Below are 14670 nucleotides of genomic sequence, written 5' to 3'. Positions count from 1 at the left end.
TGTCAAATGCCATCTCTGCATCTATTGAGAGGATCATATGGTTCTTGTTTTTTCTCTTGTTGATATGATCTATCACGTGATTGTTTTACGAGTGTTGTACCAACCTTGTATCCTGGGCATAAATCCCACTTGGTTGTGGTGAATAATCTTCTTAAGGCACTGTTGGATCCTATTAGCTAGTATTTTGTTGAGGATTTTTCCATCTGTGTTCATCAGGAATATTAGCCTATAATTCTCCTTTTTGGTGGGGTCTTTGTCTGGTTTTGGAATTAAGGTGATGCTGGCTTCATAAAATGAGTTTAGAAGTATTCCATCTCTTTCTACCTTTCAGAACAGCTTTAGTAGAATAAGTTTCTTCTTTAAACGTTTGATAGAATTCCCCTGGGAAGCCATCTGGCCCTGGACTTTTGTGGTTTGGGAGGTTTTTGATGACTGTTTCAATTTCTTCCATGCCTATTGGCCTGTTCAGGTTTTCTATTTATTCCTGTTCCAGTTTTGGTAATTTGTGGTTTTCCAGAAATGCATCCATTTCTTCTAGATTGCCTAATTTATTGGTGTATAGCTGTTCATAATACGTTTTTAAAATTGTTTGTATTTCCTTGGTATTGATTGCGATCTCTCCTTTTTCATTTGTGATTATATTAATTTGAGTCTTTTCCCTTTTCTTTTTAATAAGGCTGGCTAATGGTTTATCTATCTTATTAATCTTTTCAAAGAACCAACTTCTGGTTTTGTTAATCTGTTCTACAGTTCTTTTGGTCTCTATTGCATTGAGTTCTGCTTGAATCTTTATTAACTCTTTTCTTCTGCTTGGTGTAGATTTTATTTGCTGTTCTTTCTCCAGTTCCTTTAGGTGCGAGGTTAGCTCATGTATTTGAGTTTTTTCCAATTTTGTGGAGGATGCTTGTATTGTGCTGTATTTCCCTCTTAAGACTGCTTCTCCTGTATCCCAAAGATTTTGAACGGTTGTATCTTCATTTTCATTAGTTTTCCATGAATCTTTTTAATTCTTCTCTAATTTCCTGGTTGACCCATTCATCTTTTTCCAGGAAGTTCCTTAACCTCCACATGTTTGAAATCCTCCCAAATTTCTTCTTGTAATTTAGTTCCAGTTTGAAGCATTATGGTTTGAAACTATGCAGGGGACAAGTCCAATCTTTTGGTATTGGTTGAGACCTGATTTGTGACCCAGTATGTGGTCTATTATGTAGAAAGTTCTATGTGCACTTGAGAAGAGTGTGTATTCAGTTGCATTTGGATGCAAAGTTCTGTATATATCTGTGAAATCCCTCTGGTCCAGTGTATCATTTAAAGCTGTTTCCTTGGAGATGTAATGCTTAGAATGTCTGTCATTTGCAGAAAGTGCCATACTGAATTCTCCCAGTATTAGTGTTATTATCTAAATATATCTTAACTTTGGTTATTAATTGATTGATATACTTGGCAGCTCCCACATTAGGGGCATAAATATTCATGATTGTTAGGTCCTCTTGATGGATAGACCCTTTAAGTATGATATAGTGTCCCTCTTCATCTCTCACTACAGTCTTTGGGATAAACTTTAATTTATCTGCTATGAGGATTGCTACCCCAGCTTTCTCTTGAGGATCATTTGAATGGTAAATGGTTCTCCGCCCTTTCATTTTTAGGCTGGAGGTGTCCTTAGGTCTAAAATGAGTCTCTTACAGACAGCAAATAGGTAAGTCTTGCTTTTTTATCCAGTCTAAAACCCTGTGTCTTTTGATGGGATCATTTAGCCCATTCACATTCAGAGTTACAATAGAAAATTATTCATTTAGTGTCATCATAATACCTATTCAGTCCCTGTTTTTGTGGATTATATCTTTGGACTTCCTCTTTCTTTTACAGGATATCCTTTAATATTTCATGCAGAGCTGGTTTGGTGGTCACATATTCTTTCAGTTTCTGCCTATCTTGGAAGCTCTTTATCTCTCCTTCTATTCTGAATGAGAGCCTTGCTAGATAAAGTATTCTTGACTGCAGGTTCTTCTCATTTAGGACCCTGAATATATCCTGCCAGCCCTTTCTGGCCTGCCAGGTCTCTGTGGAGAGGTCTCCTGTTAATCTAATATTTATCCCCATGTAAGTTAGGTATCTCTTGTCTCTTGGTGGTTTAAGAAATTTCTCTTTATCTTTGGAATTTGCAAGTTTCACTATTAAATGTCGAGGTGTTGAACAGTTTTTATTGATTTTGGGGGAGATCCTATCTCCTGTATCTGAATGCCTGTTTCCCCCCCAAATTAGGGAAATTCTCAGCAATGATTTGTTAAAGTATGCTTTCTGGCCCTCTGGCCCTCTCAGCGCTCTCTGGAACCACAATTATATGTAGATTTTTCCTTCTGAGGCTATCATTTATTTCTGTTCACCTTTCGTCATGGTCTTTTAATTGTTTTTCTCTTTTTTCCTCAGCTTCCTTCCTTGCCATCAACTTGTCTTCTATGTCACTCACTCTTTCTTCTACCTCTTAACCCTCGTTAGGACCTCCGGTTTGGATTGCATCTCATTTAATTGATTTTTATTTTTTTTTTTTGTAAATTTATTTTTTATTGGTGTTCAATTTGCCAACATACAGAATAACACCCAGTGCTCATCCCATCAAGTGCCCGTCACCCAGTCACCCCCACCCCCCCCGCCCACCTCCCCTTCCCCCACCCCTAGTTCATTTCTCAGAGTTAGGAGTCTCTCATGTTCTGTCTCCCTTTCTGATATTTCCCACTCATTTTTTCTCCTTTCCCCTTTATTCCCTGTCACTATTTTTTATATTTAATTGATTTTTAATTTCAGCCTGATTACATCTAAATTCTGCAGTCATGAAGTCTCATGATTTTTTTATGCTTTTTTCCAGAGCCACCAGTAGCTTTTGTAATTGTGCTTCTGAATTGGCTTTCTGATTTTGAATTGTAATACAAATTCTGTAACTTTATGGCAGAGAGTACTGTTTCTGATTCTTTCTTTTGTGGTGAGTTCTTCTTTCTAGTCATTTTGTTCAGTGCAGAGTGGCCTCTGGTTTTATAAACGGTAAATCCCTCGGCTTCCCCTGGAGCTTTCCAGCGCTGCTTGGTCAAGAACTTGCTTTTTCCGTGTCCTTCCAGCTGGTCTTCTAGGGGAGGAGCCTGCTGTGCTGATTCTCAGGTGTGTACCTGGGGGAGATCCCTGCTCCCTTGTTAGAAGTGAAAACCCTTCTCTCTGTAGCACTCCAGCTATTCTCTCTTTAAATCTCAGGTCAAATTCCTAGGTTTTCAGGATGGTTTGAAAGTTATCTAGGTAAGTTGGTGAGGCCAGGCGAGTTAATGACCCCTACTCCTATATTGTTCTACCCCTCACAATTTTATTTTTTCTACACAGTAAGCCACATTTCCCACTATCAAACACTAAACAATCCTTACTTTTTCATTAATTCGGCATGCCACCTTTGTTACATATTATGAAACACACAAAGTCTGTTTCAGTTCTTGCACTGATACTGCCTTACTTTTGATATTTTGTAATATAACATCTGATAGGGCAAGTACCTCCACTTTAGTCTTCTTTTAGTATTGTCTTAGCTATATCTCCACATAAAATTTTTAAAAAGATTTTACTTATTTATTCATGAGAGACACAGAGAGAGGCAGAGACAGGCAGAGGGAGAAGCAGTCTCCATGCAGGGAGCCTGACATGGGACTGGATCCTGGGTCTCCAGGATCAGCCCCGGGCCGAAGGCGGCGCTAAACCACTGGGCCACACAGGCTGCCCCTCCACATAAATTTTTAAAAACAGTTTATCAAGCTCTTTAGAAATCCAACTAGAGTTTTTATTAGGATCACACTAAATTTATAGGTTAATTTGAGGGACTTGACAACATCAAAATATTAACTTGTCTTATCTAAGAACATGGAATATATTATCATTTGTTGAATTCACCTTCTGTCTGTGTCCTTTATTAAGAGTTTCAAATTTTCTCTTTGGAATTATATGTTTTTACTAATTTAATTCTTAGTTGTTTTTATAGTTTTTGTTACTACTGTGAATATTTTATATTTATTTTTTAATAGATAATATACATACATTTTGAATATCAAGACCATAGAAAAATTATACTTTGAAAAGTGTCACTCTTGTCCATTTCACCCATTTGCCACCATACACATCCCCAGCAGTTACCACATTCTTTTAATTTGTTTTTTATTGAAATATAATTAATGTGCAGTCTTATATTATTTCAGGTATAATGATTCAGCAATTCTATACATTACTCAGTGCTCATCAAAATAAGTGTATGCCTAATCTCCTTTATCTATTTTACCCTTCCCCCCAGCCACGTCCCCTCTGGCAACCTCCAATTCATTCTCTGTATTTAAGAGTCTGGTATATTGTGTGTGGTTTTTTGGTTTGTTTGGTTGTTTTTTGTTTTTTTTTTTTTTTGGTCTCTTTTTTTCCTTTGCTCATTTGTCTCTTAAACATGAATGATATCATGTGGTATTGTCTTTCTCTAACTTATTTCACTTAGCATTATACCCTTTAGGTACATCCATATTGTTGCAAATGGCAAGACCTCATTCTTTTTATGGCTGCATAATATTTCCATTAGATGTGGAATATTTTATAGTTAATATTTTGTCTTGTACTTGAGTTTACTTTCAATAATCAAGACAGACTCTATGAATGAAAAGAGATTTAAAAAACTCAACCTTTTAACACGCTTTTTTTTTTCTTAAGTTTCACTTTCTTTTTTTTCCCCCCCATCTGGTACTTTTTTTTTTTAAAGATTTTATTTTATTTATTCATGAGAGACACAGAGAGAGAGAGAGAAGCAGAGACACGGGCAGAGGGAGAAGCAGGCTCCATGCAGGGAGCCCGATGTGGGACTCGATCTGGGTCCCCAGGATCAGGCCCTGGGCTGAAGGTGGCACTAAACTGATGAGCCACCCAGGCTGCCCCACTTTTTTTTTTTTAATTTAAATTCAATTTGCCAACATATAATATAACACCCAGTGTTCATCACATCATGTGCTCCCTTAAATGCCCATCACCCAATTACCCCATCCCTCTTCCACCTCCCCCCCCAAGCAACCCTCAATTTGTTTCCTATAGTTCCTCATGGTTTTTCTCCCTCTCTGATAACTTACAATTCAGTTTTTCCTCCCTTACCTTATGATCCTCTGAGCTATTTCTTATGTTCCACATATGAGTGAAACCATATAAGTGTCTTTCTCTGATTGACTTATTTAGCTCAATATAACACCCTCCAGTTTCATCCATATCACTGTAAATGGTAAGTATCCATCCTTTCTGATGGCTGAATAAAATTCCATCATGTATATATACAACATCTTCTTTATCCATTCATTGATCAATGGATATCTCGGCTCTTTACCCAGTTTGGCTATTGTGAACATTGCTGCTATGAACATTGGGAAGCAAGTGCCCCTTCAGATCACTACATTTGTATCTTTGTGGTAAACACATAGTATTGCAGTTGCAGGGTCATAGCTCTATTTTTAACTTCTTCGGGAGCCTCCATACTGTTTTCCAGAGTGGCTCTTCTCTTTTTAATAATAACCATTCTAACAGGTGTGAGGTGATATCTCATTGTGGTTTTGATTTGCATTTCCCTGATGATTAGTGATGTTGAGCATAGATTTATTGGCCACTTGTATGTCTTTTTTTGAAAAATATCTATTCAGGCCTTTTGCCCATGTTTTAATTGTATTTTTTTCTTGGTGTTGAGTTGTATAAGTTCTTTATATATTCTGGATATTGACCTTTATCAGATGTCATTTTTAAATATCATCTACCATTCAGTAGTTTGCCTTTTCACTTTATTGAATGTTTTCTTTGTCATGCAAAAGCTTTTTATTTTGGTATAGTCCCAATAGTTTAATTTTACTTTTATTTTCCTTGCCTAAGGAAACTTACCTAGAAAAATGTTTCTACAGCTGGAGTCCAAGAAATTACTGCCTATGTTTTCTTCTAGGACATATATGGTTTCAGGTCTCACATTTTAGGTCTTAATCCATTTTGAATTTACTTTTGTGTATGGTGTAAGAAAGTGGTCTAGTTTTATTCTTTTACATATAGCTGTTCAGTTTTCCCAGCACCATTTGTTGAAGAGAATATCTTTTCCCCATTATATATTCTGCCTCCTTTGTCACAGATTAAGTCACCATATAATCATTATTTCTGGGCTCTCTATTCTGTTCCACTGATCTATGTGCCTGAGTTTTATGACAGTACCATACTGTTTTGATTAAGTTACCAATTTTATTAATTTTTTATTACTCCAGTGATTTGTTTTAATTTTACAAGCATTTTTATTTTATGTTATTTTTACTCTAGTAACACAACAGAGAAACAAAATGTGCCATTTGGGAGGCCCAGGGTTATGCAGAAGAACAAGGAACACTGTCTTCTCTATCACAGGGAATATGTCAGTGGATTTGGAAAAGCTATCAAGATGCCCTTGTGGAGCTCATATACAGTACCCAAACCAGTAAGTTCCTGTGTCCCTTGATCCATGAAGGCTGGAAAAAAATCTATTCCAGTGTTTCTTTATGCAGCTACAAACAAATATAAATGTATCATATTCAATCTCCCCCTTCCTTACACATGTGTATTCTGTTATATATGTTGCTTATTTCTCTTAATAATACTTCCTGGAGGTCTTTCTATATCAGAGCATTAGAGTTTCCTGTACATAGAAAGGCACTGTATGGAAGTGTATAGAGTAGTTATTCAAAATGTCACATTATGTAGACACATAATAGTTTTTTAAATGACTGCAGTCCCCTCTTGTGGATGCTTGGGACGTTTTTAGTCCTTTGGTATTACAAATGGTTCCATAATGAATACACATTTCATACATATGCAGATAATTATGTAGGGCAAATTCAATAATTATATTTGTAACTGGTAGATATTGCCAAAATTTCCCTCCATAGGTGTACCATTTTGCACTTACCACTCATGTATGAGTTTATCTGTTTTAACAGCCTCACCAACAGAGTGTATTGTTAAAGACCTAGATTTTTTTTACAGTGTGATAGGTAAGAAATGGTATCTCATCGTATATTTAATTTACATTTCTCTTATGAGTGAGGTTGAGCATCTTTTCATATGTTTAAGGGTAAATTTTATGTCTTTTTCTGTGAATTGTCTATATCTTGTATTTTTCTATTGGGTTATTGGCCTTTCCTTGATTTCTAGAATGTTTTTCTATAATTGAGAGATTAGACCTTTGTGAATTATATCATTTGTCAGTGTTTTTCCCCAGTTTGTTATCCTTTTGACTTTGTTAATGGATTTTTTCCAGGCAAGTTTTATTTTATATAAACAAATTTATCTATGTATTCTTTTATGGATTCTAGGTTTTGAGTTGTTGTTGGTGATAGATTGCATTAATGACCCCAATTTTTTCATGTGTCTATGTATTTTATTTATTTATTTATTTATTTATTTATTTATTTGAGAGAGCACACATGGTACACACACACAAGCCAGGGAAGGGGCAGAGGGGGAGGGGCAGAGGGGGAAGGAAAGAGAATCTCAAGCCAACTCCCACTGAGCAGAGAAAAATGGTATTTTTTAATGAGTTTATACCAAATTTATAAATTAATTTGACATCTTTATAAGTCTTAATTTTCTTATTTAATAACATGGGATACCTTTCCATTTGTTCCTTCAGAGTGTTATAAATGTTTTCTCATACAGGTTTTGGACATTTCTTATTGAATTTGTTTCTAGGTATTTGCTATAGAGTAAATGTTTGTGTGCCTCCAAAATTTAGATGTTGAAACCTAATCCTCACTGGGATGGTATTTGGAGGTAGGTTATGAGACTAGAGCCTTCATGAGTGGGATTAGTGCCCTTATAAAAGAGGCCCCAGTGGACACAGCCAGAAGATTGCTATCTATGAACCAAGAAGCAACCCTCAACAGACACTGAATCTGTCTGCCTTGATCTTGGACTTTTCAGCATACAGAAATAAATTTCTGTTGTTTATAAGCCACCCAGTCTGTGGTATTCTGTTATAGCAGCCAAAACAGACTAAAACAGTATTTTACCTTTTCTGTTGCTGTAATAAATAGAAACTTCTCTTCCATATATCTTCTTTTGTGAAAAAGATTTTATTTGAGCCCCCAGTGTGGGACTCAAACTCACAACCCCAAGATCAAGAGTCACATGCTCTACCAACTGAGCCAGCCAGATGGCCCTCTTCCATATATCTTCTAACCCAAATGATTTCTATATATTAATTTTATATCCTGCTACCTGATCTTGTTTATAGTAGTTTTTCTATTGATTTGCTTGGGGGTTTGGGCTATGTAATCTTATCTATAAATAATGATAGCTTTACCTCCTCAATTCCAATTTTATACTTCTAATTTTTTTTCTTTTTTAATTACAATGCTTACGAACTCCAATATAATGTTAAATTATAGTGGAAAGAGTAGACATCTTTACCTGGTTTCTGATTTTAGCATATAAATGCTGCTAGTGTTTCCAGGTTAACTGAAATGCTGGATTGCTGGATTTGGGGAGATATACACACACATATAATTAAATCATATCGAGGAAAAAATCCCTATATTCATCTTATTGAATGTTTTTATAAAGAATGGATATTGGGGATGCCTCGGTGGCTCAGCAGGATCCTGGAGTCGGGGATCAAGTCCCACTTTGGACTCCCTGTGAGGAGCCTGCTTCTCCCTCTGACTGTGTCTCTGCCTTTCTGTGTCTCTCATGAATAAATAAATAAAATCTTAAAAAAAAGAATGGGTATTTAATTTGCCAGATGATTCTTTGGCATCTCTGAAAATGATGATATAACTTTTATCCTTAGATTTAATAATATGTTAGATTATATTAATGGATTTTGTAATATTGAACAATTCTTGTATTCCTAGGAAAAACCCCACACAGTCATGGATTTTTTTGCTAATATTTTATTTAGAATTTTACATTACTATATATAAAAAGAATTTTATATTGCTAAAAAAAGAATTTTGCATGCTATTCATAAGTGAATATTGGTCTATATCCTTTTCCTTTTCTTGTAGAATCTTTGTCAAATCTTGGTATCAATATTATACTCACCTTATAAAATGAATCTGAAAATGTTCTTCCTTTATCTAGACTCAGGAAAATAAAAATGGCATTCAAATTACCTGCTTTTTAGTGGTGGTAGACTTCCCCTGTGAAAGCATCACGATCTGATACCTTTGGGGAAAAGTAGCTCTTTATAGCTTTCTCTATTTCTTCCATGCAAATTGGCCTATATGGGTTTTTCTCTTTTAGAGTCAAATTAAAGTAAATTATATTTTCCTAGGATGTTTTCCATGTGTTCCAGGATTTTAAACAATTGGTATAGAGTTGGGCAAGGTAGTCTTTTATGTTTTAAATGTTGTCTTACTATGGTTATGTACAACTTTTCATTTCCTAATTTGTATACTTGTGCTTTCTTTTTCTTTTTTTCTTTTTTTTTTAAGACAGAGAGTGAGGGGGGCAGAGGGGGAGAGAGAATCTATTCTTTTTAAGATTTCATTTATTTATTCATGAGAGACACAGAATGAGAGAGGCAGAGGGAGAAGCAGGCTCCTTTCAGTAAGCCTGATGTGGGACTGGATCCCAGGACCCTGGGACCACGCCCTGAGCCGAAGGCAGATGGCCAACTACTAAACCACCCAGGAGTTCCATATCTCAGCTTTATGAAAGCTGCTATGCTATTTGGTACAAAAATAGTCATAACTTTATACGTCCATTGTAAATTGTGGCCTTTTGTTCAATTAATGCTTTTTTATAGCAAACTTTCTGTTTTGGAATAATTTTAGATTTACAGAACTGTTGAAAAGTTAGTGCAAAGTTTCCTTCACCTAGTTGCTCCCATGTTAATATCTTGTATGACATTTGTCAAGACTAAGTATTGGTACATTGCTATTAACTAAACTCCAGACTTTATTCAGATTCACCAGTTTTGCCACTAATATCCCTTTCTGTTCCAGACCCCAACCCAGGATCCCATATTGCATTTAGTCATATCTCCTCCAGTATATGACACTTCCTCAATCTATCCTTGTTTTACATGACCTTCACAGTCAGTTAATGCCTTTGGTTCTGAGTTCTTGACTTGTCTGATAATTAGGAGTGCAACCTATGTTTTCTTTATTTGCATTTAACTGGTATACCTTTGTCCTTTCTTGTATTTTTAACCTTTCAGAATCAATTTGTTTTCATTGATTTTCTTTTTTTAAGATTTTATTTATTTGAAAGAGAGAGAACACACACAAAGCAGGGAGGAGCAGAGGGAGAAGAACAAGCAGACTCCACCCTGAGCACAAAGCCTGTCACCAGGGCTCTATCCCAAGACCCCACTGGAGACCATGACCCTAGCCAAAATCAGAATTCTGATGCCCAAGCAAATAAGCCACCCAGGCACCCCTTAATTGATTTTCTTTAATACACCGTTTGGATTTTACTCAGTAATACAATGGAAAAAAATGTTTTTCTTAAAACAAATGAGTTAAGGCCATGTATATTTATTGATACAAAAGATGTTTGATAGTAATGTCTATTAAGTTTTCCTTTAAGTTTTCTTTTCCTTTTTCGCTATATGTTTATGTATTAAAAGTATTTTACTATGTAGTCTGTTTTGTTTAGTATTTTTATAGTTACCCTGATATTTAGAAAAGCTTACATTTTAGCCTAGTGACTAATTTTAGGTATCTTATTTTTAATTACATTTTTTCTACTTGTTTATTGCTAATATAAAGAAATACTAGAAGAAATACTCTTCTGTACCTAGAAGAGAACACAGGCAATAATTTCTGTGACATCACCTTAGCAACATTTTTCTATATATCCTAAGGCAAGCAAAACCAAAGCAAAATTAAACTGTTGGGACCATACCAAAATAAAAGACTTTTGCACACAAAAGGAAACCATTAACAAAACAAAAAGATGACCTTCTGAATTGGAGAAGATATTTACCAATGATATATCTGATGAGGGGTTAATATCCAAGTATATAAAGAACTTACACCAAACCTATGGAAAGATGCTCAACATCACTGATCATCAAAGGAATAGCAAATCAAAACCACAATCAGATATCACCTCACACCTGTCAGAATGGTTATTATCAAAAAGACAATAAATAGGGATGCCTGGGTGGCTCAGTGGCTGAGCATTTTCCTTCAGCTCAGGGTATGATCCCGGAGTCTGGGGATCGAGTCCCACATTGGGCTCTCCTCAGACAGCCTGCCTCTCCCTCTGCCTATGTCTCTGCCCCCCTCTCTGTGTCTCTCATGAATAAATAAATAAAATCATTTTTAAAAAGACAAGAAATAACAAGTGTGGAGAGGATGTGGAGAAAATGGAATCCTTGTACACTATTGGTGGGAATGCAAATTGGTACAACCACTGTGGAAAACAGTACAGAGGAATCCATCAAAATCCTAGAAAACACAGGCAGCAACCTCTTTGACCTCAGCCACCGCAACTTCTTGCTAGACACATCTCCAAAGCCAAGATAAACAAAAGCAAAAGTGAATTATTGGGACTTTATCAAGATAAAAAGCTTTTGCCCATTGGAGAAGGACAAACATTTTATGGTCATTCATTTGGGGAATAAAAAATAGTGAAAGGAAATAAAGGGGAAAAGAGAGAAAATGAGTGAGAAATATCAGTGAGGGTGACAGAACATGAGAGACTCCTAACTCTGGAAAACGAACAAGGGGTAGTGGAAAGGGAGTGGGTGGGGGGATGGGGTGACTGGGTGACAGGTACTGAGGGGGGCACTTGATGGGATGAGCACTGGGTGTTATGCTATATGTTGGCAAATAGAACTCCAATAAAAATATACAAAAAATAAAATAAAAAGCTTTTGCACAACAAAGGAAACAGCCAACAAAACTAAAAGGCAATTTATGGGATGAGAGAAGATATTTGTAACTGTCTTATTAGAGAGAACTTAAGAAACTCAACACCCAAAAAATTAAAAAATCCAGTCAAAACATGGGTAAAAGACATGAAGAGACATTTCTCCAAAGACATACAAATGACCAACTATGCATGAAGAAATGCTCAACATCACTGGGCATTAGGGAAATACAAATCAAAACTACAATGAGATACCATCTCACATCAGTCAGAATGGCTAAAATTAACAACTCAGTTAACAACAGATGTTGGTGAGGATGCAGGAAAGGGGAACACTCCTACACTGTGGGTGGGAATGCAAACTGGTTATAGCCACTCTGGAAAATAGTATGGAGGGTCCTCCAAAAGTTAAAAATAGAACTATCTTATGACCAGGCAATTGCACTACTTGTTATTTCAGCCATCAAAAAGAATTAAATCTTGCCATTTGCAATGATGTGGATGGAACTAGAGGATATTATGCTAAGCAAAATAAGTCAGTCAGAGAAAGATAAATATCACATGATTTCCCTCATATGTGGAATTTAAGAAATAAAACAGATGAAACATAGGAAAAGGGAAGAAAAAAATAAGAGGAAAACAGAGGTAAACCATAAGAGACTCTTAACTATAGGAAACAAACTGAGAGTTCCTGGAGAGGAGGGTGGGAGGATGGGGTAACTAGGTGTTGTGCATTAAGGAGGGCACTTGATGTAGTGAGCAGTAGGTGTTATATGCAACTGATAAGTCACTAAACTCTATCTTTGAAACTAATAATACACTATATGTTAATTAAATTGATTTTATTTTTTTGAAGACTTTACTTATTCATGAGAGACAGAGAGAGAGAGAGAGAGAGAGAGAGAGAGGCAGAGGGAGAAGCAGGCTCCATACAGGGAGCCCGATGTGGGACTCGATCCTGGAACTCCAGGATCATGCCCTGGGCCAAAGGCAGGCGCTCAACCACTGCACCACCCAGGCTTCCCAATTAAATTGATTTTAAATAAAAAAAAGTAAAAATACAACTACCATATGATCCATTAATTCCACTACTGGGTATTTACCCAAAGAAAAGGAAAACAGTAATCCAAAAACATATATGCACCACTATGTTTATTGTACCATTATTTACAATAGCCAATATATAGAAGCAACCTAAGTATCTATCAATGGGTTAATGCATAAGGAAGATGCGGTATATATACACAATGGAATATCATACATACAGCCACAAAAATGGATGAAATTGTGCCATTTGAGACAACATAGATGGACTCAGAGAGTATTATGCTAAGTGAAATGAGTCTGATAAAGACAAATACCACACTCATAAATGGAATCTAAAAAATGAATAAGCAAAAAGCAGAAGCAGACTTTTAAATACAGAGAACAAACCACTGGTTGCCAGAGGGGAAGGGGTGGGAGTGGGGCAAAATGGGTGAAGGGGAGAGGGGTATACAGGCTTCTAGTTATGGAATGAATAAGTCATGGGAATAAATAGCACAGCATAAGGAATACAGTCGCAGTTGGCTGGGTGGCTCAGTCTGTTGAGCATTGGTTGCTTGATCTCGGCTCAGGTCTTGATCTCATGGTCTTGAGTTCAAGTCCCATGCTGGGCTCTGTACTAGACATGGAGCCTACTTTTAAAAATTTAAAAGAAAAAGAGGAGTACAGTCAATGATATTGTTATAGCTATGTATGGGGCAGAGGGTAGCTATCTATACTTGTGGTGAACATAGAATAGTGTATAAACTAGTCAAATTACTAAGTTGTATACCTGAAACTTATGTAACATTGTCAACTATACTCAAATGAAAAACGGGGAAAAAAGAAATACTATTGATTTTTGTAAGTTGGTTTTATACCTGACCTCCTCACTGAACTTGAAAAAAATTCCAATAGTATGTCTGTTGAGTCTGTTGGTTTCTTCTCTTCCAAACTTAGACATCTTACTTCTTTTTCTCCCATTGTACTATCGGCCAAGACTTCCAGTTCTATGTTAAACAGTAGTTAGAGTAAGTATCTAGTCTTATCCTCAGTCTTCAAGGAAATGCATCTTAAGTTTCTCCATTTGGTATGAAGTATGTTGTAAGGATTTGGTATGTAACCTTCACCAAGTTAAATTTGCTTTCTGGGGTGCCTGGCTGGCTCAGTTGGTAGAGCATGTGACTCTTGATCTTGGGGTCATGAGTTCAAGCCCCAAGTTGGGCGTAGAGCTTACTTAAAGAAAAAAAAGAAGAAATCTACTTTCTCTTCCTAGTTTTCATCATAAGTGGAATGTAACATACTTATTCTATATTAATTGAGATAATCATATGAGTATTCTCCTTAAGTCTATTAATGTAGCAAATTTCCTCAATACATTTTCTGAGGTTGAACAAGTTCTCTTTGCATTCCTGGAATAAACTCCATCTGATTGTGATGTATTATTTAACATACTGTTGGATGCAATTAGCTAATATATATATTTTTTAAGATTTTATTTATTTATTTATTTATTTTTCTTATAAATTTATTTTTTATTGGTGTTCAATTTGCCAACATATAGAATAACACCCAGTGCTCATCCCGTCAAGTGCCCACCTCAGTGCCTGCCACCCAGTCACCCCCACCCCCCACCCACCTCCCCTTCCACCACCCCTAGTTCGTTTCCCAGAGTTAGGAGTCTTTCATGTTCTGTCTCCCTTTCTGATATTTCCCACTCATTTGATTTAGAATCTATGCATCTATATTTATAATTGAAATGACCCTATA

Source organism: Vulpes lagopus, chromosome X (genome assembly GCF_018345385.1).
Source record: "Vulpes lagopus strain Blue_001 chromosome X, ASM1834538v1, whole genome shotgun sequence".
Classification (NCBI taxonomy): Eukaryota; Metazoa; Chordata; class Mammalia; order Carnivora; family Canidae; genus Vulpes; species Vulpes lagopus.
Note: the sequence above shows the minus strand (reverse complement) of the source record.